At 40.2% G+C, this 22713-nt stretch overlaps 1 protein-coding gene across 4 annotated transcripts in view; it reads left to right on the forward strand.

Moving 5' to 3' along the window:
• The first annotated feature begins 5425 nt into the window (after positions 1-5425).
• The window catches only part of CRACD (capping protein inhibiting regulator of actin dynamics), a 279762-nt gene continuing 262474 nt past the window's right edge, over positions 5426-22713 (forward strand). For 2 of the 4 annotated variants that reach the window (XM_032274267.1, XM_032274269.1), the window contains exon 1: positions 5427-5604. The gene's annotated coding sequence lies outside the window, so the exon portion shown is untranslated. Of the gene's footprint in view, positions 5605-22713 lie in introns of all 4 variants that reach the window. The other 2 variants (XM_032274268.1, XM_032274272.1) reach the window with 2 other exon arrangements.

Here is a 22713-nt window from a genome sequence, read left to right on the forward strand (position 1 = left end):
ATGTTCAATTTATTTTTAATCTTCCTTATTTTCTGATTTATGCATTAAAGGCTATACAATTTCCTCTGAGAACCTCTTGGACTGTACCCCCACAGATTTTTTTTGGTCATTCGTTTTTGGCATTACTTTCTAAGTAGAGTCGAACTTCAGTTCTGGATTATTCCTTATTGGGGTCACCATGTAACTTATCATCCAAATTGAGACACTTAGAAAAGCAAAATACAGTTATGTATCACTTAACCACAGGAAATTTGTTGTTCTGAGAAATTTGCTTTAGGAGATTTCATCACGTGTGAACAACAGAGAGTATACACAAACCTTGGTGGAATTGCCTACTACACACCTAGGGTACATGGTATAGCCTATTGCTCCTAGGTTACAAACCTGTACAGCATGTTACTGTACAGAATACTAGGCAATTATCATGATATTTGTGTATCTAAACATATCCAAACATAGAAAAGTCACTGTAAACATATAGTAGTATAATCTTATGGCACCACTGTTGTATATATAGTTCTTCGTTGGCTAAAATATCACTTTGCAGTACATGACAGTATACGTGTTTTGTCAGGACAACAAGTGTTAACTGAGACTGTCCTAGGTGAACTGGAAAGTATGTTCACCCTATTTTTAACAAAACAGTTATTTATTTAAAAGGAAGTTTTAAAGTTTTTAAGTAGACAGGATTTTGTTATGAATTTCTAATTTATTGAATTTTGATTAAAGAATGTGGCCTGTGTGGATTTAGCTTTTTGAAATTTGTTATTTTTTGGCTTAAAACTTAACTTTTGTGATCATTCCAAAAATGTTTGTGTAACACACATATTTTCTGTTTGTTGGGTATGCACTTCTTATCTTTTTTTTTGTTTTTTGTTTTTTGGGACAGGGTCTTGCTTGGTTGCCCAGGCTGAAATGTGATCTTAGGTCACTGCAGCCTCAAACTCCTGGGCTCATAGGATCCTCCCCACTCAGTCTCTTGAGTAACTGGGACTCCAGATGCAAGTCTTGATATCGTTTACATCAAGTTTGTGAATTCTCTGTATAATTATCTCTGTCTACTTGATATGTTAATTTCCAAGAAAAATTAAAATATCTCTCACCATGAGAGTAGAGTTGTTTACTTTTTCTTTTCAGTTTTTGCCTTAAATATAGAATGCTCTTTGCCTTATGATGGGATTATGTCCTGCTAAACCCACTGTAAATTGAAAATATCCTTAAGTTGAAAATGCACTTACTATCTCTATCCTACTGAACATTATAGCTTAGTGTAGCCTACCTTAAAAGTCCTCAGAACACTTACGTTAGTTTGACAAAATCATCTAACACAAACCCATTTTATAATAAAGTGTTGACTATCTCATGAAGTTTATCGACTACTATACTGAAAGTGAAAAACCGAATGGTTTTAGAGCATCATAAAGTTGAAATAACATAAGTTAAATCATCCTAAGTTGGGAACTATCTGTAGTTTATTAAAGCAATAATTTTATTAACTTTTTTTTTTTTACTATTTAAGGAATTTTAATTAAAACAAGGATTTTATTTTTGTTTATGTATTTTTTACTCTGTCAGTAACTGAAAAGCTCTGTTGTTAGATACGTATATTTGAGGACTGTTATATATTTTTGGTTGGCTTGTACCTTTTAGCATTTATACTCTTTACCATGAAATCTCTTTTACCAGACATTAATATTGCAACTTATTCAGCCTTCCATTTTGTAACAACTTTATTGAGATATAATTTACATGCCATAAAATTCACTCAATTAAATTATATGATTTGATGACTTTTAGTATATTTACAGAATTCTGCAGCCGTTATTGCAATTTTAGAACATTTTCATCATCACCAAAAGAAACCCCACACTGGCTGGGCACAGTGGCTCACGCCTGTAGTCCCAGCACATTGGGAGGCCGAGGTGGGTGGATTATTGAGCCCAGGATTCCAAGACCAGCCTGGGTAACACAGAGAAACTCCATCTCTACAAAAAAGTTAAAAAATTAGCTGGTGGGAGGATCACTTGGGCCCAGGAAGCAGAGGTTGTAACGAGTCAAGATCACACCACTGCACTCCAGCCTGGATGACAGAGCAAGACCCCATCTCAAAAAAGAAAAATAGAAAAGAAAAGAAACCCCATACCCACATACCCATTAATAGTCACTCTCCATGTCCCCCAACTTCTCCTCCTCACAATCATAATCTACTACTATCAATATAAATTTGACTGTCTGGACATTTGCTACAAATGAAATCATATCACATATGGTCTTTTGAGTCTGGTTTATTTCACTTAGCATAACGTTTTCAAGGTTCATCCATGTTGTATGCAAGGTTCATACATGTAGCATGTATCTATCAGCCAGTACTTCATTCCTTTCTATTGCCAAATAATATTCCACTGTATGGATATCTACATTTTGTTTAATACATTCATCAGTTGATGGACATTTGAGTTGTTTCTACTTTTTGGCCATTCTAAATAATGATGTTATAAACACTCATGTATACGTTTTTGTGTGGATATGTTTTCATTTCTCTTGGGTATATATCTAGGAGTAGATATATACTCAAGTACCAATAAGTAGGGTTATTGGTTATTCTGTCACCAAAATACATGAAGGTTCCAATTTCTCTACATTCTCACCAACACTTGTGATTAATTGTCTTTTTCATTATGACCACCCTAGGTGTGAAGTGGTGTTTCACTGTGATTTTGATTTGCATTTCCCCAATGGTTAATGATGTTAAGCATCTTTTCATTTGCTCATTGGTCATTTGTGTATTTTCATTGGAGAAACATCCATTCAAATCCTTTGCCCATCATAAAATTGGGTTGTCATTTTATTATTGAGTGTCATGAGTTCTTTCTGTATTCCGGATACAAGTCCCTTGTTAGATACAATATATGATTTGTAAATGTATTCTCCAATTCCGTGTATCATACTTTCACTCTCTTGATGATATCATGTGCAACATACAAGTTTTAAATTTTGATATTGTTCATTTTTCTCTTGCGTTGCTTGTATTTTTGATGTCATATCTTAGAAACCGTTGTCTAACCTAAGGACATAATTTATGCCTTTGTTTTCTTCTAAGAGTTTTATAGTTTTAGCTCTTACCTTTAGAGTAAATTAACTCCATTTGAGTTAATTTTTTTATATGGTGAGACAGGGGTCCAAATTGATTATTTTGCATATGGATATGTCTCTATGTTTTCTTCTGCTAGTATTTGCCTATTTTATTTTTCCATTGCTTAATTTTTAGACACAATAATAATGGTAATTTAGAAGGTATGTGAAATAGAATAGTTATCTCCATTTTACTAATTTGAGGAAATATCTGAAGTTAATTGAATTATTCAATGGACTCATGCTGAGGGACAGAAAGTCATGGAAACGGATGATTCGTAGACATGGTGGATTATAGAATGAAGCAGCTTTGGAAGTTCTTGGTCTAACTCAGCGTTTCTTAACCTTAGCACTATTGTCATTTGGGGCTGGATAATTCTAGGTTGTGGGGCTGTCCTGGGCATTGTAGGATTCTTAGCAGCATCTATGGCTTCTACTCAGTAGATGCCCAGCAGTAGCACCTGCCATCCCCAGTGTAGACAAACAAAAATACGTCCAAGACACTGACAAATGTCTCTACAGTGCAAGTATCCCTACAACGTAAACTACCAGTCTAACTATGAAGTTTCTTTCCCACATATTTTTTATAACCCCTAACACATTTCTAAAACCATTTAGCAGTTAAATAGTTAAGAGCTAAAAAAAATTCCAGATGTTCATACATCTTTTTTTTTTGTAGTATGGCCTCTGAAAAATGTTTCAACTGGTAAGCACTTAGCTATTTAAAAAGTGGAATAGTAGACTAATACTTGGGGTTAGGGTGCCACACAATCTTGTTATAGCCTTGGATGTAGTCGCTATGAACAAACTATTTGAAAAGTGAGGGGAAAAAACAGCACCTGTCAAAACTGGTGCCCGATGGTTTCCGATTTCCGAGGCCCATGAGACACTAAGTCTAGTTGTTAGAATGCTCCAACATGAGCATCATTTCTCCAGAACTCTGGGGTGTATATGAAGAATTGGGGTGCCTTGTCCTATAATGAAAAGATAGTAGACCTACACTTGACTTACGGACATTTGAATTTTTATATGGACATCTGAGTGTGTTTTCATGTAGTTGGCAAGATTATAATATATATCAAAAACAAGATCCCAGCTACATGTTCTGCATAAATTTGATTTTTGGCTTCTAAGAACTACTTCTTCTTTTTTTGTTTGTTTGTTTGAAACCCCGTCTCTACCAAAAGTACAAAAATTAGCTTGGTGGCGCAGGCCTGTAATCTCAGCGACTCGGGAGGCTGAGGCAAGAGAATCGCTTGAACTGGGGAGGCAGAGGTTGCAGTGAGCTGAGATTGCGCCACTGCACTCCAGCCTGGGCAACAAGAGCAAAACTCTGTCTCAAAGAAAAAAAAAAAAAGAAAAGAAAAGAAAAAAAGAGAAATTACTAGTTTTGTTTTGTCATTTGGGACATTGGCTCAGTAACTGGGTATAGGGCTATCTTTCGTATTTTGCATCTTTTGTCTAGTCATTTTGATTTGTTTAATAATGATATTCAATTATTTTTAGCATTCTTGCATACATAGTAAACTAAAAAGATCACCAGAAACTGATCTCCAGTAGTTGCATTGACATAGTCATAGCAAAAAGTACGAGGGAAAAGACTTTGTGTTTTCTTCGTTAGCCCACAAAAGAAGATAAGCAATTATTTTCCTTAAAGCATTGAAATCAATACTTAATTTCATTATGGCTGGGGACAATAATCCCCAAGGTCTATGTCACTCCGTTCAGATGTACAGCGAGTCAACAATGCAATTTCTAGCCTGTTTCTAGGTGGCATTTTCCCACTTCCTCAACTCTCAGGAGTTCTAGTGCCATTTCTTATGGCAGGGACTCTGCCGGGCGAAACTCCCCCTGGGCTCCACGTATCCCCTATTAGTGTGGCTACTGCGAGTAACAGGGGCCGAATTTGCATCCCCTGGGGTGTTGACTGATGGTCCCACGTTCTTGCCACAAGCCGGATGCGCCTCGCTGTGAGCCCACCACTGTAAACTCAGACCCCACGCGTTCAGCCCTCCCTCGGGTCATGCTTTGCAGAAGCCAGGAGGGCACTCACCGGTCAACCCCACGTCCCTCCCTGGGGCCCGCTCCGGGTTTCTGGGCACCCCTGGGGAGAGAAGCCGTCCGGTGAGCGCCACTCACAGAGGGCGCGGGAAGAAAGTCGGCGCCAGGCGCTCCGGGGTCCCGGGGCGAAGCCGGGCGGGGCGGTGGCGCGGGTCCGAGCGCCCGAGGCGCCGGCGGAGCATGTGACCACGCCGCGCGGGGCCGGGTGCGCAGTGCCGCGCGGTGGCGGCGGTGGGGAGAGCAATGGAGGCCGCGGCCGCCTGAGAGGCGGGTGCGCTGCTGGTGCTGCTGCCGCGGCGGCTGCTGCTGTGGAGGCTGTCGCGCGCGGTGCAGCCGAGTCCGCCGCCCGACCAGGACCGCCGGTCGTCTGCCAGCGGCTCTGTCAGCCGGAGCGCCAGGCGGGGACCTCAGGTGAGCGCCCGCTCGGCCCGCGGCAGGAGCCAGACAATGGGGACAGGGGCGGACATCTCCCCTCCACTCGCGCCCCTCCGGGCCGGGCCCCGCGGCGCTCCGGGACTCCGGGGCACCTGGCCCGGGGGGCGTGGGCTCGGCGCGGCTGGCGGTGGACTTCGGGGCGGCGTCCCCGCGTGGGAGGCGCGGACCCTCCCCGAGGAACCTGAGCGCCCGGGTGCGCGCTTTGGATCCCCGCAGGGGAACCTGCCGGCGGGCTGCGCCCCGGGAACTTGAGGAGAACGTGGGACCTCGCCTGCCTTCTCCCGTTCCCGCGCCTCGGCATCCCGTCCCGGGGTCCCCGGCTCCGTCCCGACCGCAGCCGGGGCCAGAGCCAGACCTCGCCGTCCGGAATCGCGGACGCCGTCCGGGCTCAGCCCTCTCCCCACCGCCCCCAGAGCTGCATTGCTTTGTTTAACCTCTGCCAGACCGTTTCGCACAAACTCTTGTTGCCCCAATTCTGATGAGCCACCAGTTTGAGGCTGAGGCAAGACAAAGGTTTCTCCTGTTTACCAAGGGCCGGGGCCGGGAGACTGCGCGCTGCCCGTGGTGTAAAATGTGTTTTCCTTATCTTCACCTAGGGCTTGTTGCGATGGTTTTCCTGGCACTATAACCGTCCTTTCTTGCAGAGCTCTGTAGTGGCGAGATTGGACCTCCTCACCCTATGGATACGGTGGGTGGGGTATGGCTTTTTTTTTTTTTTTTTTTTTTTTTCATGATTATCAGTAAACAGAAGCCGACTTTGAATTTTATAATATGTGTTCTTGAATTAGAGATATCGTAATTGTTTTCTGAATTCTGGATTTTAAGAGAGAATATATATTTCAAGACATATCGATTCAGTGGAGGGGGAGGGGGAAGAAAACCTAGTAACTACGACCATGTGTTGTGAAATTTTAATATGGTTTTAGGAATAATGGCCGGGAAACTGATCTGGTGTAGGTGAGGGAGCGTGTGTGTGTGTGTGTGTGTGTGTGTGTGTGTGTGTGTGTGTGTGTGTGTGTGTGTGTTGGGGGTGGTAAGTAGTGGTGGTGGAGAGGGAGCGGTTAGAATACAAAGGATAAGGCAGTTTTAGAAAAAGCAAATTTTTGATTCATTAAATCGTGAGTTAAATCAATGTTTCCTTTAAAAATCAACTATAGTAGTTGTGGAATTATATATAAAATGGCCCACAGTTCTTTGGCATTGTTTGTGACTCAGGAATCTCAATAAAACAGTCAATTTTGAGTAATTTCCAAAAAGTCAACAAAGAGAAGACGCCTTCACTACTGTCTCCTTTATTCTTTAGGAAAAGGGACTTCTTGTTCAGTATATTCAAGAAAAAACTGCCCGTATGAAAAAAAATTTCAAAGGCAGCTTTGAAAAAGAAACATTTTGAAAAATGTAATATGGTTGCATTACAGATCACTTCAACTCAGAAGTGGGCAGGGAAAAAAAATCATGCTACTGGATTGCCCTTTTCACTGTTGATTATTTAAAATGCATTTTATTCAAAAGCTTAATTTTACAGTCATCTCTAACACATTGAGAAACTTTCACTCTAAAGACTTAGCAGTACCTACAGAGCACTGAATTTGGAGGAGGAAGCTAACACCAACTTGACCATAGGCAGTCGGTTGAGAAACAAAAGCAAGTTCTTCATAAACTACAAAGCACTATGATAAATGGAAGTTATTATTATTGCTAGATGAGGAAGCTGTGTTATACAGTTTTTCTCTTACTCAATTTTAGAACAATTAATTGACATTAATCTGAAATTCTCCAGGACAAGAGACAATCTTTTAGTCTTCTTTTGTGGTCCACATTTCTGATCTGGCACACAGTAGGTGTTCAGTATGTAGTCGTGGAAAGAAAGAATGAATAGGTGAAAAAAATACAAATGGATAAAATGTGTACAGATGGAATTTGTTTACTTCTTTTAATTCAATGAACATTTACTGAAGGCCTACTGTGTGCAGAGAACTGTGCAGAGGTTTTCCACATACAGTTTATGAAAGCTTGGTGACCTTCCTTTTTCAGTTTATAGTTGATGTGTTTCTTCCAAGAATGGGGCCTCTTGGGTGGTTTTTTTTCCATCATGTTTAATCTGCTGCAACTGAGTAGCACAATAGAACATTTCACTTGTTGTATGTGCATATAGTTTCTCACAGTGGCCTGTGGGGAGGCAGGGCAGATATTATCATTCCCATTTTGTAGGTGAGGAAATCCAGACATGGCGAGATTAAATGACCTGCCAGCTCTTTGCCAGCAGTGCCAGGGACAGAAGCTGGATCTCACACCCAGAGCTTTCTCCCCTGAATCACTCAACTTTCTCTGAGATTTTCCCCAGAAAATCACACTGGAATTAGACCTCATGAAAAACTTTACCTTTTGGATAACTTTTATATCAAGAAAAGGTATATTTTACAACATAGTACTTACGGAAGTGGTTAAATACTCAAGTTCTTGAGGCAGGTGATTGAACTTGAACATTGGCTTTACTAGCTACTAGCTCTGCATCCTTGGCAAGTGATTTAATCTAAGCCTCAGTTTCCTCATCTGTAAAATGGGGGAAGTAATCCTACTTAGAACATTTTTGTGAGGATCAAATAAAATAATGTGGGCATAGCATAATGTCTAGCACAAACTAAGCACTCAGCATCAGCTACTTTTTATTTTCGTTATTTTAATGTAAAGCAATGGCTTTTTTTGTTTTTTCTCTTTTTTTTTTGAGACGGAGTTTTTGCTCTTGTAACCCAGGCTGGAGTGCAATGGCGCGATCTCCGCTCACCGCAACCTCCGCCTCCTGGGTTCAGGCAATTCTCCTGCCTCAGCCTCCTGAGTAGCTGGGATTACAGGCATGTGCCACCATGCCCAGCTAATTTTTTTTGTAGTTTTAGTAGAGACGGGGTTTCACCATGTTGCCCAGGATGGTCTCGATCTCTTGACCTCGTGATCCACCTGCCTCGGCCTCCCAAAGTGCTGGGATTACAGGCGTGAGCCACCGCGCCCGGCTTGTTTTTTCTTTTTAAAGCAATGGCTTTTACACTTTTTTTTTTGTTGTTGTTAAGAGACAAGGTCTCACTGTGTTGCCCAGGTTGGTCTCAAACTCTTGGGCTCAAGCAATTCTCCTCCCTTGGCCTCCCAAAATACTGGGATTACAGTATTTTGCCTGACCTAAACTTTTATTTTAGCATAGTAAGAGATGCATTTTACATTGCCACTCAGTATACAGATACATTATAAATATGTGTAATTAAAAAATTAATGAAGTAATACTTAGACTTTGAATGTGCAATGCATTCTTATATTTTTTATTCTATTTTATTTAAAAAATGCTTGTTGAGATTGCTGAATGATTTCACATCCCATTAACAGGTCAGGAACTATACTTTGGAAAGCTCTAATGCAAAGGATAATCAGGTTAAGTGCATTTAATAAAACTCTGTTTTTGAATCCTTACATATTTTTTCTTCAAATGGTTTACAACATCAGTTGGAATTTGATTACTAAATTACACTTAAAATAGATTCTTAAAAATTTCTTGGGAATTACGATCATTTATTGAGTATTCATCATGGTCAAGTTACTGTGTGCTAAGCAGTCTATTTATATATGTTATCTAATTTAGTTCTCACAACAGCCTTGTAAGTAGGCCTTGTGTTTACATTTGATAATTGAAATTAAGACTCAGAGAGCTTTTTATTAACTTGCCCAAGGTCCTAAATTTAGAGAGGGATGAAGCAAAGATTCAAACTGAGTGGTCTCTGATCCCAGAGCCTGTCTACCGTCTTAATCCCCACAGTTTTCTGATGTTCCCTCATAGGGATTTCTGAAGATGTTTCGTTCCTTCCTTAACATAAATTTGAATGTTGATATTCAGAATTTACCCATTGTGGTGCATCTTTTGTAGTTTCCTTTGAAAGGACTCATTTCAAGTCAGTTTTCAACTTAGGGAAGTTAAGGAAGAATAATATAATTCTTTCTGGCTTGAGCTGGTCTTTGATGTAAATATTGTATAATAGCTTCTCAGGTTTTTGTGATAGTGTCAATTAATTGGTCATTTTTATTGAGCATCCAAAGGTTTAATATATCTTCCTAAGAGACATGAAATAGCTGTGTAACTATAAAAAGACTTCATTACGAATGAATGTCGGCTTTTGTTAAGGCACAAAATGAAGCCTTACGAGCTACAAAAGAGTACTTTATAGTATATTGATTGGTCTTAAAATCACAAGGTGGTAAAAGTATTTATTTTGTAAAGTACTTTAAGAAACCTACTATCCTTTTTTTTTTTGTGTGTTTTTTTTTTTTTTTTTTTTGGTTTTTCAATTTTTTTACACATTTCTTATGTGTATTTGTAGCAGAATTTTAATTTTAATATTTTGATATATCGGGGAATTCCCTCTTTGAAACATATTGTCAGGAAGAATTAAAGAGTTTTTGAGGAAATATGTTTTATAAATAATACTTAGAATACACAAATAGATGCTTTTATATAACAAAGTAAAGGCAAATTTCACTTTTTTTCACATTTGTATCCTCCAGATTAAAACTGTTATGGTGTCTGGTTTGCATTATTGCTGTTACATATAGGAGTGTAACTCATAAATAAGATGATTACCAGGGGCCTAAAAAAATATAAGTATGCCAATGCTTTTGCATTATAGCTTTGGATATTCCTAGGTGCATGGGGCTTTACACTTTTAATTGTATATTTAAACAGTTTATTTGTTGAATTGAGGTTAGTGTTTTCAAAGCTGACAATTTAAAAATCTGAATTTGTGTAGATCTTGATGACATGTTAGACAAAGAACAGCAGTTTCATGGTTTATGTGGTTTGGATAGCCATATATTTCTGTTCATCAGTCATCATTTTTTATTAAGATTTGATGGAAACAAATGTGGATGTAGTTGCATTTATTTTTGAACATCAGATTTCATCCTTAGGCTGGCCCTCAAAAAATTACTTTGCAGCCAATGAAATTGTGTACAGTTGAAGCAAGCCTGTGTTTTATGCTTATTTTATTCATTTTGTCTACTGCTTGACCTTTAGTGAATTGTTAGCTCTTGCGAGCATCAGGACATGGCCCACCTATTGAATGATCATTAATTTGTATGTTCAGGCAGTTAGAAAACTTGGCTACCTTTACGTTTTGTGTCCTGTTTATTCTATCTGTCTGTCTATCTATCTATCTATCTATCTATCTATCTATCTATCATCTATCTATCTATCTATCTATCTATTGACACAGGGTCTTGCTCTGTCACCCCGGCTGGAGTGCAGTGATGTAACCATGGCTCACTGCAGCCTCAACCTCCTGGGCTCAAGCGATCCTCCTGGCTCAGCTTTCTGAATAGCTGAGACCACAGGTGCATGCCACCACATCTGTCTATTGATTTTTTTTGTAGAGATGTGGTGTATGTTTCCTAGGCTGTTCATGAACTCTTGGGCTCAGGTGATCTACCTACCTTGCCTCAGCCTCCCAAAGTGCTGGGATTATAAGTATGAGCCACCCTTCAGGGGCTCTTCTTTATCTTCTGTGAAGATTCATAGAGATAAGAACAAAATCAGTTTAGATGTTTACTTATACCAGTGACTTCAAGGCAGATGCATATGCATATTTTAGGTTTACATAGATGTATGATTTTCACACATATATGAGAAGTATCAAGTTATAAACTCTTTTCTAAAGTAGAAAAATACACATTAAGTAACTGTGGAAATAAAAAAACTGAATAACAATCCCAAAGAGATGTTTTTATAGTCACATGTTATCAGCCTAGTAGTCACGTGTTATCACACATACTTAAGAATACAAATGGAACAACCATATGTAAAAGCTTTTATGTGTGAAAAAGTGATCCCATTTAAAATGTCAAAAATGGAAAGCATAAATGTTTCAGTTAGATTTTAAAGTTTTCACCAGCTCTTTCAGATGTTTTTAGTGTTTTTCAAGTGGTATACTTTGGGGATTAAGAAGAAATGTCAAAAAAACTTGCTTCTGAAACTGGTACTGAATTCAATATGAAGTGAGGCAAAGACACAGAAACTGTGTCCCAGAAACACTTTAGAAAATATCTAAATCAGAAGTAAATACTTAGCCCACTAGAAACAGGTGGTTAGAGTTTAAGAGCAGGTAGCAGCTGCTAAGGGGAATTAGAAAAAGTTACAAAAAAGGAAGGACAACTTGCTAAGAAGGCATTTTGTTTTTTACCAAGGAAAGTAAGAAGGATCTTATCGGGAGGCCCACTGGCCTCACCCACTCACTTGGGGGAGGAATTGGCTGGCAAGAAGGGATAAGGAGACTGGGAGGGGCGAAACAGGTTACCTGAAAACTTGATTATTATTTAAATCTAGGATAAGCCGGATTCAAGGAATAATCTGTGAAAATTCTTGTATATAATTGTTAACCCCTTGTTCACAATGGGCTGTTTTCTCTCTTGGGAGAAACAAAGAGGAAAGGCCATATCCCAAGATCACCATCTTTGAAAGAGGAAACATCATTATTCCAAACCCCATTGCCAGTACCATTTATGGTCTCAGGCTGGGCCGCAGCTAATGTTCTTAGGGAAGCCTGTGACAGATCCAGCAGGGCTCTTAAGACACTGCTGGTGAATTCCAGGCTGCCCTAAATGATTGCAGTCAGGATTTTTCTTCATTTTGAAAAGTTTTTAATACATTTAGAGTGACTTTTTCTCCACCAGTTTGTCATTGTGACAGAGGCAGTGGGCTTTCCTGGCTTTATGTATGATGCAGCTGGGCATGCATGTTTGTGATGGGTTAACTGTCTTCTAGAGTTAATGAGGTCAGGGTCACAGGTTCAATTCTTGGGAAGGCCAGTTAGCTTTGCTTTGTTCTGGGAGCGCATATTGTACTCTTAACCCAGGCCAGCCATCTGGTGAAGGCAGATCATCGATCACAAAGGCATTAATAAGCAAGACAGTGTGGGAGCAGCAGCATGAATCTTTCTCATAGATGCTGAGTAATTAGAGAAACAATTCCAAAAGCATGTGCACATTTGTATTTTTTGTAGCATTATCTTGATAGATAGAAGATAGAATGGTTATCAGATATTTTTCTTTGCCATTTCTGTTGAACTTTCATCTGAACAGTTGCCTTTTCAAGTTATGATTTTTGAGATGTCTCATTCATTCAGTAGTTATACTTTGTCCTGAGTATTCTTAATCTCCCTGGAGGTTTGTAGGACAGTAGCTATGGCAGTGAGAACAGTCATGCTAAAAGCAGTAGATCGCACCACTTTGTTGTTTACAGATCCAATTCCACTGAATTAAAAAAAAAAACAAAAAACACCATTTTGAATAAGGGTGAACAGACTAAGAATTTTAGGAAAATGCTTTATACTTTTTTCTCAGTAGATCTTGATCTGAAACTCTGTCATTCCCTTTATTAAAATAACTTCCAGTGTTAAGAGAAATATCAGAGATCATCTGGGCCTGTGCTGCCCCATAGGATCCGACTGGTCCCATGTGGCTAGTCCAAATGGAGATGGGCTGTCAATTTAAAATACATACTACTAGGGCTGGCTCTGTGGCTCATATCTGTAATCCCAGCCTTTGGGAGGCCGAGGCCAGGAGTTGCAGACCAGCTGGGCAACATGGCAAAACCCTATCTCTGTCAAAAAAAAAAAACACAAAAAAACCTAACCCCCACCCCCAAAAACCAGAGTTAGCTAGGCATGGTGGTACATGGCTGTGGTTCCAGTTACTTGGGCCTGAGGTGGGAGGAATGCTTGAGCTAGGGAGGTTGAGGCTGCAGTGAGCCTGTCTCAATAAAATAAAATAAAATAAAATAAATACTAGTGCTCGGCCTGGTGGCTCATACCTATAATCCCAACACTTTGGTAGGCTGAGGCAGGTGGATCCCTTGAGCCCAGGAATTGGAGACCAGCCTGGGCAACATCATACCCTGTCTCTATTTTCTTTTTTAGAAAACAGCATACTGGGTTTGAAACATTTGGTGTGAAAAAAGAATGCAAAATATGTCATTAATAGTTGTTTAATGTTGATTACATGTTGTGAAGTAATAGTTTTGACTATGTTGGATTGAATAAAATATTGTTTATATTAATTTTACCTTTTTTTTGCTTTTAAAAATGTGTCTACTAAGACATTTAAAATTATATATTTGGCTCACATTTATGGCTTGCCTTATGTTTCTCTTGGGCAGTGCTGGTCTAATCCAACCCTCATTTTACTGATGAGAAGGCTAAGTAACTGAGCTGAATTATTTCCATTGCCTGTAGTCTCTCCCTGCTAATAGGTTAGGGGCTCAGGAAGGTGAGAACTCTGAACCACTAGAGGACCATTCAGTGTGTGGCAATTGTATATTGCAAGATCTATGCCCAAGTCATTGCCTGTTAGTTTACTAGTTGTGTGTATATGTGTATATTCTCTGTGCCAGTTGTATGTGTACATGCATACACAGGGTGGAGGGCCATGTTTGTTTATAATGTTGATGTTTAGGCTTAGTTTTACCTTCCTGTATAGGTCAGAGGTCCTGCATTAAAATATTAGATATTAACAGTTGTGACAGGGGTAAGTAACATATGATGCTCGTTTAAGTGGGCACTTCCATGGGTACTTCTTATTACCAAGATGATTTCAGATAGTTTTTTTGTTTTTGTTTTTGTTTGAGACAGAGTCTCACTCTGTCCCCCATGCTGGAGTGCAGTGGCATTGTCTCAGCTCACTACAACCTCTGCCTCCCAAGTTCAAGTGATTCTCCTGCCTCAGCCTCCTGAGTACCTAGGATTACAGGTGCATGTCACCACAGCCAGCTAATTTTTTGTATTTTTAGTAGAGATTGGGTTTCATCATGTTGGTCAGGCTGGTCTTGAACGCCTGATCTCAAGTGATGCACCTACCTCAGCCTCCCAAAGTGCTGGGATTACCGGTGTGAGCCACAGCGCCCGGCCTCAGATACTTTTGAGTGAGCCTTGATGGACAAAGCAGCAATGCTTTCAGGCTGAATCATTTTTGGAAGGCGGAGAGCTGAGATGAACAGAGGTTGTTTGCCTGTGTTCTGAAGAAAGCCTATGAACTGCAAGTGACTGTTTCTTAACCACAGATGCTCCTGACGTTCCAATCTGGAAAGAATAGCCAGGGTTGTCTGGTGCAAAACCCATGGCCTCAGAATGCAGGCTTTCCGTCAGTTTTGTGAACATAACGGTCTTTAAGTGGCAAAGATAAAAAGGAGGAGAACTTCATGATCAAATTTTTTTTGTCTGCTATTTTTAGTTGAGATTTTTATTTCTTAATCAACATAGGCAGCTCAGATGCGACTATAGTGATTAGCATCTTAAAGATGTTTACTTTATGCAGCTTCTGCTCTGGCCTTTCTTTCTGGCTCATGCAGAGTCCCAAGTCACTTAATTTTTTATCAGTGTCCCAGTGACAACTAGTGAACAACAGTTTTGTCAGGGAACCTCCGACACTTCAATTAATTTCATAATCCATTCTAGAATTTGTCAATTTATGAATTTGTCAATTTAGAAGAGCCACTGTGCATTGTGAAGATTGGAGGAATGTTGGTTTATAAAAATATTTACAGATTATCATTTTTCCTTCTTTTTTGTCTGTTACAAACAACCCCAGTTGATCCTAGATATAGACAAATAAAGCAAGACAGCAATCTGAATGATTACCTTCAACCAGGCGAAATACATAACTGTATCCTTTGTTTTGAAGTTTAATGAAGATTTACGGCGAGGCATGGTGGTTCCTGTCTGTAGTCCTAGCTACTCAGGAGGCTGAGGAGAGTGGATCACTAGTTTGAGACCAGCCTAGGCAACAAGACCAAACCCTGTCTCTACAAAAACAAACAAACAACAAACCGCCCCCAACCCTGCAAATTAGCTGGGCATAGTGGTGTGCACCTGTGGTCCCAGCTACTTAGGAGGCTAAAGTGGGTGGATTGCTTGAGCCTGGAAGGTTGAAGCTGTAGTGAGCTGAGATTATGCCACTGAACTCCAGCCTAGGTGACAGAATGAGACCCTGTCTCAAAAAAAGAAAAGGAAAAAAAAAAGAAAGTTTCCATATCCATCCACATCCCACCCAGCCAGTCCTGGTAAACCCATTTTCTCTCATGTCAACAAACATGTACTGAACATACACCATGTATTGAGTGCCATGGGCATAGTATGACAAGAACAGGAGTTGGAGAAGTACAGATTGCTTGAATGTGACAATGGTAGGTCTCGGCCCAAAGTATTTTGTTGTACTTTCTTTTCTGAGACAGAGTCTCCTTCTGTAGCCCAGAGTGGAGTGCAGTGGCATGATCTTAGCTTACTGTAACCTCTGCCTCCCGGCTAATTTTTGTATTTTTAGTAGAGATGGGGTTTTGCCACGTTGGCCAGGCTGGTCTCAAACTCTTGGCCTCAAGGGATCCACCTGCCTCAGCCTCCCAAAGTGCTGGGATTACAGGTGTGAGCCACTGCCCCCAGCGTGTAATTTCTAACTGGAGAAAAGAAAATGTGGCATTCTTGCATAGTTGGCGAACAAATACATTATGATGTATATTTTTTCAGAGTTCCCTAGCTGATTTCATGGGCTGCCATGTTTAATGATATATCCCCTTTCTAGCAGTATCAGATTTTGTTCCTTTGGATCACTGGGGCGGTCAGGTGTTGGGAGTCATTCTGAACATGGAGGAGGGGCATGTGTCGCCTGTTTTCTTCTCACCTCCCTACTCCAGCTATTGATGCCAGGTACTGTGGAGTTGCCGGAGAATGTAAAAATAAAGAACTCATAGTCCATCTAGTAAAGAAGAAAGACAAGGCTAAATTTTAAGTGAACCGCAATGGACAAAATACTGTGAGAGCACGGGGAAGGAGTAAATACTGGTGAGAGGGTAGAATAAGGAAAGATCAGGAGGAAGCTTACAGAGGATGTGATATTTGAGCTGGGTCTTGGAGAAGGAGTAGAAATGTAACAGATGGCGAGGTATTCCCAAGGTAGGGGGCAGAGTGAGCAAAGATGTGGGCAGCATGGTGGCTACGGCGTAGTGAGGTGGCAGGAACATCAGGCACGGAGGGGAGAGGCAGGAGACAAGACTAGAAAAGTGGGGCAGGAACAATTTGGAGAGATTTGAAAGGCTAAAGAGTACCACAATGGATTGAATGTTTTGTCTCCCCAAAATTCATACCTTGAAATCCTAAACCCCTAGGTGATGGTATTAGGAAGTGGGGCATTTGGGAGATGATTATAATGGTCATGAGGGTGAAATCCTGTTGAATAGGATAAGTGCCCTTATAAAAGAGACACCAGAGAGCTCCCTCACCTGTTCAACCATGTGGGACACAGCAAGAAGACACCATCTATAAGCCAGGAAATGGGCCCTCACCAGACATCAAATCTTCCAGCTCCCTGATCTTGGACTTCCCAGCCTCCAGAACTGTGAGAAATAGATATCTGTTGTTTATAAGCCACCCAGTCAATGATATTTTGTTACAGCAGCCCGTATAAACTAAGACCAGTGCCGACACTTGAGTAATGGGGAGTTGTCAGAGCAGGGAGTGGCGTAATCACATTGACTTTGAAGGCTGACTTAGGAGTTAAGAGACCTGGCTTGAAGGCCCAGCTTTTTCTCTTATTTGCCTAGTGACCATGGGCAAGTCATTCCACTCTTCTGGGCCTCAAATCTCTCTCTCTCTTTTTTTTTTTTTTTTTTGAGACAGAGTCTTGCTCAGTCACCCAGGCTGGAGTGCAGTGGCGCAATTATGGTGAACAGCAGCCTCCACCTCCTGGGCTCAAGGGATTCTCCTACCTCATCCTCCCAAGTAGCTTGGACTATAGGCACATGCCACCATGCCTGCTGGATTTTTTTTTTTTTTTTTTTGAGGCATAGGGTCTTGTCCCATGTTGCCTAGGCTGAACTCCTGGGCTCAAGTGATCCATCTGCCTTGGCCTCCCAAACTGCTGGGATTATAGACCTGAGCGCTACCATGCCCATCCCAAATATCTCACATATTAGGTGGAAGAGTGGGGCAAGTGTTATCTAGTTGGCCAGTAAACAGATAACAGTAATTTCCATGTTTCTGTTTGTGAGGCACTTTCATGGGTGCTGGGATACAGACAGGGTCCCTGCGCTGTGGAGATGACATTCTGGTTCAAGAGAGAGACAATAAACAGTGCCAAATTGTGTACGTATGTGTAAGTATATAATACAACATCAGGTTGTGATAAGTGCTATGAAGAAAGTAAAGCCAGATGAGTGGAATAAAAAGTAGTGCTGTTTCTAGACAGAGTAGCCCAGAGTGCTTTGAATAGAATAAACTCCACAAGAATATTAGAAATCTCTTCTTGATCCAGCATTGTAGGTCTAATCAGGTGAAAAGCTATGGGAATTCAGTCTCTTCAAGATTGATTGAAATCAGTTTCCAAATAGTTGTAGTTCTTACAGTTTTGATTAGTTCCACCAACATGGTTGTTGATGGGCAGAATCTTTTTTGCATTCCATCTTTCAAATAGCCTCAGTACAGCATCATCTCATTTTTAAAAAGTTTCTCCAATGTCATGAAAAAAAATGCCACTTGTGTTGGTAATTTGGATCCTGCTTCTTTTTCTCAGCACATTATTCATTCCAAATTTTGAGGCTTGTGGAAGGAGGAAGAGGCTGTCATTTAAGCAACCAGATTTAAGGCAGTTTGTTCAATATATCAAATAGCTCTTCTAAGTTATTTTAATATAAATTAAAATTAAATGGGAGCTCTGGGACAGCCCTGTTTTAATTACAATTGGAATGCATCTTAGGAGACCATTCTGCCTCTTAAAATCATAACAGTGTCATGATTTTTTTAAGAAGCATCACTAATTAGCCGGGACTATCCTGAGGTCTTATAGTTTGGTTTATAGATGATTTTTGTTCAATCAAGTGGAAGACTGAGGCATGTGAACATTCATGCTTGGCCCTAAACCTTTTTCTTGGTGATACGAAATCGTTCAGCAGTAATCAGCGGTAGAAAGGTATGCTTAAAAACTGGCATGTTCTTTATGTGAGATACCAGGGTGAGCAAACTGGATTTACCATTGATTGAAGATCATTCACGTGGAATTTTAGATTGATTTTCTACAAATTCTATCCACAGTGTTGGGAAGCTAGAGTGGCAGACTGTACTTTTTGAGTTAGCGTAAGACGTGATCTCTGGCCTTCTGCTGACATGGAATCCAGGTTTTGTTGCTTTGTTTCCTTGGATGAGAGTTCACAGCCAGTTAAACTAGCCCTGCCTGAATTATTTAATTCATCTTCTCCTTGAAGACGGTTGCAAGGAGTTTTTATAGAACTGAATGCCTTACCAATTTGGGGCTTGGAAATGTATTTCTGTTCTTCCTTCATTTTCCCTTTTGCTGAAGATAGAAACACCTCCTGGGTCTTTGGTTCAGCCTGCTGTTGTTTACAGTCCCTGCTGTAAATTACCTCACTCTGCCAGTCCCTGTCATAATGTGATTTATTTTTTAAAAATTAAATTCTCATCATAATTCCCTTGTGCATCTGTCTTCCTCAGTAGGTTTAGTTATTTCATATAGAACTTAAGCAAGGAAGGGAGGAAGAAAGGAAAGGAAGGAAGGGAAGAGGGAAAGAAGAAAGGGAGTTCTGTTTGGATACTGTGTTAACTAATAGGTCATATTAATATTGGGTTGCTTATAAGATCTGCATTTCCAGTATTCTTGGTTTTTTTCCTTCAAATATTATTTATTTATTTTTTGAAATAGAGTCATGCGCTGTTGCCCAGGCTGGAGTGCTGTGGTGCGATCATGGCTCACTACAGCCTTGACCTCCTGGGCTCAAGTGATCCCCCTGCCTCAGCCTCTCAAGTAGCTAGGATCACAGGTGTGAACCACTGTGTCCAGCCACAAAAATTTTTTATTGTGTTAAAATATATATCACAAAAATTACTATTTTAAACATTTTTAAGTGGACCATACATTGGCATTAAGTGTATTCACAGTGTCAAGGAGGCATCACCACTGTCCATTTACAGAACTTTTTCATCATCTCAAACAGAAATTCTGTGCTCATTAAACAATAGCTCCTCATTTTCTCTGGCCCCTGCTAACCTCTGTTCTACTTTCTGTCTCTATGAATTTACCTATTATATAAGCGTGATCTCATGTAAGTGGGATCATAGAATGTTTGTCCTTTTGTGTCTCATTTCAGGTCACATGTTTTTAAGGTTTATCCATGTTGTAGCATCAGATTCCATTGTATGACTTTTTTTTTTTTTTTTTTTTTTTTGAGATGGAGTTTCGCTCTTGTTACCCAGGCTGGAGTGCAATGGCGCGATCTCCGCTCACCACAACCTCTGCCTCCTGGGTTCAGGCAATTCTCCTGCCTCAGCCTCCTGAGTAGCTGGGATTACAGGCATGCGCCACCATGCCCAGCTAATTTTTTGTATTTTTAGTAGAGATGGGGTTTCACCATGTTGACCAGTGTATGACTTTTTTTAAAAGTGAAATTTTCTGTTGATGGATATTTGGGTTGTTTCCACCTTTGGGCTACTCTGAGTAATGCTGCTATGAACATTGGTGTAGAGGTATCTGAGTTCCGCTTTCTGTCCTTTTGGATATATGTGAAAGAATGGAATTTCTGGATCAAATTGTAATTTTATGCTTAACATTTTGAGGACCCACTAAAGTGTTTTTTTAGCAACTGCACCATTTTGCATTCCCAACAGTAATGCATACACAGCATTCCAGTTTCTCTACATCCTCACCAATTCTTGTTGTTTTCTGTCTTTTAGCCATCCTAATGGATGTGAAAGTGTGTCTCAGTTTGGTTTTTATTTGCAATTCCCTGATGGCTAATGATGTTGGCATCTTTTTATGTGCCTACTGGCCATTTGTATAGCTTCTTTGAACAAACAGAAACATCTGTTCAAGTCCTTCGCCCATTTTTGAATTGGGTTGTTTATTTGTCATTGAGTTGTAGGAATTCTTTATGTATTCTGGACATCAGTAACTTACCAGATACATGATTTGCAAATTTCTTGCATTCTGTAGGTTGTCTGTTCATCGGCTGGATAGTGTTCACATGTTTTCTTAACTGTAATAGTTATTATCTATGAATGTGAAAGAGGATTAATGTAAAAAGTAAGTGGCAAACACAAACTTAGCTGTTCAACTAGTGTTAACATTGCTGCTATTGGATGAACTCTCCCAGAGAAGACAGATCCATTAAGCTTCTGAGTCACAGTCTGGATTCAGGAACCCAGTGAGCTTATAAGAGTTTCTCCTGGGAAGCCAGTGGGGCAAGGCCATGAGGGAACCCTGAGAGACATAGGCTGCCTGCAGTCAGGGCATCTGACATTGAGTGGAGTTGGATATGAGTCACCCATGCATTTTTCCTTTGTGTTGCTTCCCAAAACCACATTCTGGTTTTGTTAAACATATCTCTGTCTACTTTGACTCAGCACTGATATTCTGCCCAGGATGCTCACCTGTTTTTCCTTGTCTTATCTCTTTCTGCACTAATAGTACTTTGGCCCTGGAGTTCAGGTGTACCCACCTAGAGTTTAGGTGTGCCCACAGCTCATGCTGTTGAGAGAAAAGGTGCCCACTCTGCAGTGAATACCCAGCTTTGTATTTACTCTGGTCATTTCTCTTGGGGACAGGATTGTGCATCACAATTCCATCTACAAGATGTTTTCATTATAATTCCTCTGTTTACAACTGTTATAGCTACCTTTCTCCAGAAATTTGACAATTTGGCTGGAATTGTCATTGTTTGATTACAACGTGAAGCTACGGTGGTGTGCTTATGGTTTTCACTGTCAAAATGAAGAGTATCTTTACACCTGTCCCAAACCTGTGCTTAGGACCATGAGAAGAAAACACCAATGTTTACTTCTTGGTACTCTCAATCTAACAAAGGCTATTTGTAATATGTGAAGCTGAGTAAATAAGAGAAAAACTCACATACATCCTTTCAGTAAATCATCTTTCCAAAGTAGTAGATGGAGAAACAGCATGAGGAGAATACCATAAGTTCACAGTAAGTGATACCTTGTCTTTAATTCTATTAAGTATAATAAAATCAAAACAAAACAGATTCACTTGGTCAATGAGGGTTATTGAGTTTAGAAATAGCCCCATTTCCTGTCCCTGTAGAAGTACAAAGATGGAAGATGAAAACCTAACCTCTTATAATTATATCTTTAAGTGATGAGGGAGGTACATAGAAGACCCCATTTGTGTGTGTGTGTGTGTGTGTGTGTGTGTGTGTGTGTGTGTGGTGTGTGCATGAGATCAACTCCAAGTGTACTGAGCTGTAGCATTAACGTCGACAAACAAATTGATATCAAAGCAGGAATAACACTGTTAGTCACTCCCAGAGTGGTGTTGGCACCATCTTATTCTCACGGATGGATACATTTCATAGCCCCACTATTGCACAAATAGATTGAACCAGTGTAGAATTTTGGGGAGCATTTTTATCTTACAAGAGAACAAGGGCTGTTCTCAGATGCAGTTGAATCTTTGTTTTCAGTCCTTGAGGTAATACAGTAATATCATAAAACTTCTTTGCTGGAATAATTTTCTGGTTACTGGATTTTTTAAAATGTATATAAATGTGTGTGTGTAGTTGTGTTTTAATTTATTTTTATGGAATCTGACTTACAAGTAGTTTCTCAAAATAACTGTATTTGATTGGTTAGGGAGCCCATACCTTTTAAAAGGTAATAAGGAACCAAGTATTTCCTCACAGGACATTTCAGAGTTTTACTGCACCAAATAATATTTCAGCATAAAAGAAATGAATCATGGGTGTGGTGACTCATATCTGTAATCCCAGTGCTTTGGGAGGCTGAGGCAGGAGGATTGCTTGAGGCTAGGAGTTTAAGACCAGCTTGGGCGACATGACAAGACTCCATCTCTATAAAAAATTTAAAAATTGGCTGGGTATGGTGGGGCATGCCTGTAGTCCCAGCTACTTGGGAAGTTGAGGCAGGAGGATCACTTGTGCCCAGGAATTGTAGGCTTTATTATGCCATGATTGCACCATTGCACTTCAGCATGGGCACTAGAGTGAGACCCCGTCAATTTGAAAAAAAGCCAGGCCAGGCACAGTGG

Source organism: Sapajus apella, unplaced genomic scaffold (assembly GCF_009761245.1).
Source record: "Sapajus apella isolate SASKATOON/1434 unplaced genomic scaffold, GSC_monkey_1.0 scaffold5, whole genome shotgun sequence".
NCBI lineage: Eukaryota > Metazoa > Chordata > Mammalia > Primates > Cebidae > Sapajus > Sapajus apella.